The following is a 6,103-nucleotide window of genomic DNA, read 5'->3' on the forward strand; positions in this document are numbered from 1 at the left end:
CTAAAATTTCAAATTGATTCAGTGGCTGTGCTGGAAAATTGTTACACCATTAGTAGGAAGATTTTTTAACATTGAGGATATTGATGATACTTGAGATGCGAGTGAAGTAAGAGTGTCTACTTCATGTATTCCAACGAATCGTCTTCCTAACGCTGCTCGATTGGTTGGCCATTGATAATTGTTGTTGACAATCCTCTCAATAATTTCATCAGCCTCATTATAAGACTTAGAAAGGAGAGCACTATTAGCAGAAGCGTCCACTACCATCCTCGTGTGAGCATTGAGACCATTATAAAATGTCTCAAGTTGCATGCAATGTGGGATTCCATGATGAGGGCACTTCCGTAATAATTCTTTGTACCTTTCTCAAGCCTCATATAATGACTCATCATCCATTTGTTGGAAAGTAGTGATCTCATTCCTCAACTTAGCATTCTTGCTAGGCAGGAAATACTTCATAAGGAAATTTTCTGCTAACTCTTGCCCTGTTGAAGTTGAGTTTGGTGGTAATGAGTTCAACCAAGCTCGAGCTCTGTCCCTTAGTGAAAATGGGAATAACATCAATTGTAATGCATCTTCGGGTACTCCGGCTAACTTGAAAGAATCGCTCACCTCCACAAGCAGTCTTAAGTGTAGGTGAGGATCTTTGGTAGACATTCCACTGAATTGGCCCACTATCTAAAGCATCTGGAACATGACTGGCTTCAACTCAAACAGCTGTGCCTCAATTTTGAGTCTCCTAATACCCGGGTTAAGATCATGAAATAGTGGCACGACATACTGTCTCAAAGCTCTATCCCTATCATCAGCAATAAGGATAGGATTTTGAGTAAGGTTTGCTCCGTTTCCTTGATTCAAATTTTCAAAGTTCATCTTTTCAGTCCTTTTCTAACTTGCTTGTCTTCTTCGCTGTCGAAAAGTTCGTTCAATCTCAGGGTCTACAGGGAGTAAATTGATGATCCGGTCAATACTCATAAACACCTGAAATAATCACAGAAAAATTAACTAAGTTAAAATTTGAACAGAAAAATAAACCAAAATGCAAAACTAACAACTTCACAAATAATGACTTTTTAAAACACAGTCCCCGACAACGACGCCAAAAACTTGGAACGACGAAAATGTGCAAGTGTACACAATCGCAACAAGTAATAAAGTGACAAGTAAATGTTAAGTGATCGTACCCACAGAGACTGTGAAAAGAATTATTTATGAATGCTATTTAGAACACTTTGGTGAAGAAAAGTATTTTATTTGAAGAGGGTGATTAAAAACTAAGATTTTAAACTAAGTAAACTAAATAAATAAATCTAAAATGCACGATTTCAAAATATGATTTTAATCAAGATGACATAATCATGTTAGATTAATTACATTTCTTAACTTAAATTTATTAAACTTATGTTTATATTGTTACGAATAAGTTCACGGAAACTCGGTAATTTGCTAACTTATGAACATACTCACTTACCAAAATCCATTTATCTCGTGACTATATCCCTATGTCAATTCAAACAATTATCTCAATTTAATAAGCACATAAAAGACTATGTGAGGTAACAAAGTATCCTTACCTTGAAACAGTTTAATCACAATAATCTTGCAAGTTATGCAAGGCAAATGTATCGTTAGACACCGTTGCTAATCTAACCCTTAACTACCTAATATGATTAAACATGTACTGATTAAGTACTGTGTCCATTAATTACAATTTCAATCCGTTTAAATAATTAATTCATTAGTTACCTAACAATTGTAATGCAAGAATAACTTAGTCACGATTTTACTTAATCAAGCATCTTACCGAGGCCTATAACAACATAAAAATAATTTTAATAATTTTAACAAACGGAATGCAATCAACCTAACACAAATTAAATTCAAGCTAAATTGATTAAATTAACCATTCCAAAAACATAAATATTAATAGATATGTTCAGCATAACAACAAAAATTAAAGAGATAGAGAATAAGAATCAAATCAGGTGTTTTTCCATGGCTTGAATAGTTGCTCCGTTCTTCCTTCTCTGTTGTCCTCGTCGACCAAGGCTGATATGATCACTTAATTATTGCTCCAAATAGCTGATGCCTCTTTCCCAAGGGGAGAAATCGGCCGAGGATTAAGGGAATTTTGGAATGGAAAGAAGAGAGAAAGTGGAGAGAAGAGAGGAAAGATGTGAATGCTTGAGGTGTGTTTTTCAAATGACCAGCCTAAGGGGGTTTTTACAACTGAGGAGGGCTGCTAAAAATAGCTAAAATTATCAACCAAAGAGCCCTCCCTTGGCCAGCCACACATGTGGCAAGGTTGATAGTTTCAACTTTGCTAATTTAGGCTTGGGGCAAATCTATAAAGCCACCAATTGTGGAGAGGTTTGAATGCAACTTGAACAAGTCTTCAAGGATCTCTTTGCAAGATTAAATAATCAGCTAATAAGCTGATTTGGGTCAACTCTTGGAACGATTTTTGGGCTGCCCATTTCTTGGTCGGTTCGATTCACTCGGTTCAGTTCAACTGGACCACTTTTTCATAATTAATTAATAATAATTTATTATCCCAAATTAAATTAGATATAAATTAAAATTAATTATATTATGAATTAATACATATAATTTTGGACCATCTTAGGCTAAAATTTAGTTCACCTCGATACTTGAAATTGCTTATCGGTTTTGCGCTTTTAGTAGTGTCTACTAAGCCATTTTTTGCCCTTTGTGCAAATCTATCGAAAATAACCAAAATTCATCAAAATTAAGTATAAAATTAACTAAAATTCGACATGTTCATATTTTAAGTGCACTTTAATTATTTTGTAAAAATTAATTATTTTTTCGACAAGAATTTTATCGAAGCTGTATGATTTTAAGTTAAAAACTATATGTAAAAATGTGTAAATTTTCGTGTTTCCACCCTTGTTTCAAAAATTTTCAAGTTTTAACAAAATTTTCTGTTATGTTTCAAATTGATCTTTGATTGTTTCCAAACTCTTTTTAGGGCCCCGTAGGCTTGATTTAAGGTCCGTAAGTGTATTTTTACTATATTTAATTTGAGTTATTAAATGATAATGTTAAAATTACATAATTGTTTCTGTTTTGAAGTTGAATGTTCCATTTTCTATAGTAATATTCTGTAACCCTATTTTAGTGACGAAAATAGGTTAGGGGTGTTACATTTTTGGAAAGCGAAAAAGATTAATTTTAAGTTCTAGAATGATGATTTATTGGCTGTAAAAATAGCGTCCAAAAATTAGCATACAAAGCACAAAAACAGAGAAAGAAAAATAGGACTTACAAACACTGGTACTAACAAAGGAAGGGGACAACAATGGATAGCAAAAGAGGCTATTAGGAGCAGCAAAAATAAAAGTTTAGGGCAGCAAATAGGGCTAGTTTAGGAGGTTGAGATGTTCAATAAGGTGGCTAGAAAAACAAAAAAACTCTAAAAATGGGGTAGCACAACTGTGATGAAATCCCAGAGAAAGGAAGAAACTTTGATAGAAAAAAATAAGAGAGGAGAGGAGAACGACTAAGGTAGGAGAAAATTTGACTTAAGGCTAAAAAATAAGTGAAAAAGTGATATTTATACCTTGGTTAAAAGGCATGGACGGCATAAAAATAGGGGGAAGGAGAAAAATTAGCAAAATTAAGTTATTTTACAATAGAAGGGAATTGAACTCAAGTTTCTAAGCGAATTGCAATGTCTCCTTGTTTTCTCTTAACCACTAGGCCAATTACTCATTATTGAAATAATTTTACCAACTTTAAACCAAAAATTTGGGATGTTATAGGTTTGAAGCAAAATTTGTAAAATAAAAAAATGGTGTAAAGGAAGGAATTTGAACTTGGGTTTCAAGGACAATTTCAGCAACACTTAACCAACAGACCAGTAACTCATTTTTTTTTCTAAAAATGCATAGATAATCCCAAAAATTAGGGCATGAGCTCTCTCTTTTGATTCACAAACCCAATTTTACTAACCCCTAATTTTTGAGATGTGGCAAGATGAGTCATGTTTCGCATTCTTTTGCCCCTCTATATGTTTCCTAAAAAGCTCTATAGATAGTAGAGTCTTGGCAAAACAAATCCCTAGTGTTTGTCTTCATATGCGATCTTTGACAACATCCACTATTTCGTCAAACACTATCGTCTCCTTTATGATACTGTGTATCAATGAGTTTTGTCCTTTTTTGGTTTCTTTGGGTTTAACTACATCTGCATTATTGTCATAAAACAGTGTGATAGCTTTTCCCATACCAGGAATGACTTCAAGGTACTTGAGGAACTTTCGAAGCCATATTGCTTCTTTGGTAGCCTCAAAAGCAGCCACATATTTGGTCTCCATAGTGGAATTAGTAGTACAAGTTTGTTTTACACTTGTCCACACAATGGACCTGCTGGGTAGGACAAAATCACAATACAATGTCGATTTCCTCAAATCTCGACACGTTTGGAAGTAAGAATCATTATATTCAATAGGAGTGAGATCTCCTCCGGATTACACAAGTATATAATCCCTTGTTCTTCGTAAATACTTGAGTATATGCTTAACTGCTTATCAATGTCTTGGTCCTAGATTCGACTAATATCAACTCAACAACCCCACTACAAAACATATATCTGGGTGTGTGCATAATATAACATACATGAGACTTCCTACTGCTGAAGCATAAGGACCCTTTATCATGTTCTCTCTTTCTTTTTTTTTTCTTAAGACAATCCTCTAAAAAGAGATTAAATCCTGATACAGGAGGTTGATTTCCTTTCTTCGAATCAGTCATTGAATAACACTACAATATCTTTTCTATGTATGAAGGTTGAGACAGTGCTATCACTTTGTTCTTTCGATCCTTTAGGATTTGAATTCCTAGAACAAAATTAGCTTCTCCCAAGTCCTTCATGCTAAACTGTTGGGTTAACCATAGTTTAACCGATGATAATGTCCTTCAATCATTCCCAATGAGTAAAATTTCTCTGACCTATAAAGCGAGAAAGACCGCCTTTCCATCCCTAAATGTCTGTCAACTTAAGGTTCATATACACTTTGCTCAAATATGAAAGTCTTGATCACTTGATCAAATATTTAATTCCATGAGTGGGATGCTTGTTTAAGCCCATATATGGATCTAAGTAGTTTGAAAACTTTATGATCATTTCCTTTAGCTATATATTTGATGGGTTGCATCATGTAGATTCTTTCTTCAAGATAGCCATTCAAAAATGTTGCCTTGACATCCATTTGCTAGATCTCATAAACGAGATCCACCGTAGTGGATAGTAATATGCGGATTAACTTGAGCATGACAACTGGAGAGAAGGTTGCTTGGTAATCGATACCTTTTTCCTGAGTATAACCTTTTTCTACAAGTCTGGCCTTATAAGTTTCCACTTTTCCATCCGCATTTCTTTTTCTCTTATAGATCCACTTACACCTTATGAGTTTTATCCTATAATAGCCCATTTTTCAGTGGTGTCGAAAACAGTGATTTCGGGAACACAAATATGTGAAGTGGGTTCATAAATATTATTATTTCATATTTATGAATTTAATATAGTATTATATATATTTTGAATCTAATGATATTTTTATAATTGAACAAATAGTTAAGTTCAAGTGGTTATCCCTAACATCAAGTGATTTTAGAAAATAAGGCATCAGGACCTCGTTTCTATAAACTGAGCTTGTAAATATTTTTATTAAATATTTACAGAGCTACTATATAGGTATATTGAAATTTGGTCCTGAAGTTTTAGCGTTTTGTTTGTTAATTAAGGAAAAAGGACTAAATCGTAAAAGTCACAAAAGGCAATCACTATTAGCTTAAAAGTGTTAATTGATTATAAAAACATAAGGTGATGGTTTTAAATGGTAAATAAACATTATTACTATATAGTGGATGGTGTGAATGAAAAAATAAATAATATAAATGTTATTTTTAAATTAAAATGTTAATAATTTATAATAAGACAAAACAAAAGAAAAACATTACCATTTTTTTCATCATTTTCCTCTTAAACATCAAATTCTCCATTTTTGTAGAAGGAAGATTTCATCTAATCTTTAAATCTCTTGCATGGTATGTGTTTTGAGTTTGTTTTTAATTAGTAG

The 6,103-nt window shown here is 33.1% G+C and overlaps 1 non-coding gene across 1 annotated transcript; it reads left to right on the forward strand.

Annotated features, from left to right (window-relative positions):
- Positions 1–322: 322 nt before the first annotated feature.
- Positions 323–429, forward strand: LOC128035017 (small nucleolar RNA R71). The gene has a single exon (XR_008191421.1). It is a non-coding gene; the product is annotated as a small nucleolar RNA R71 (small nucleolar RNA).
- Positions 430–6,103: the final 5,674 nt, after the last annotated feature.

This window comes from Gossypium raimondii, chromosome 11, assembly GCF_025698545.1.
Source record: "Gossypium raimondii isolate GPD5lz chromosome 11, ASM2569854v1, whole genome shotgun sequence".
Lineage (NCBI taxonomy): Eukaryota > Viridiplantae > Streptophyta > Magnoliopsida > Malvales > Malvaceae > Gossypium > Gossypium raimondii.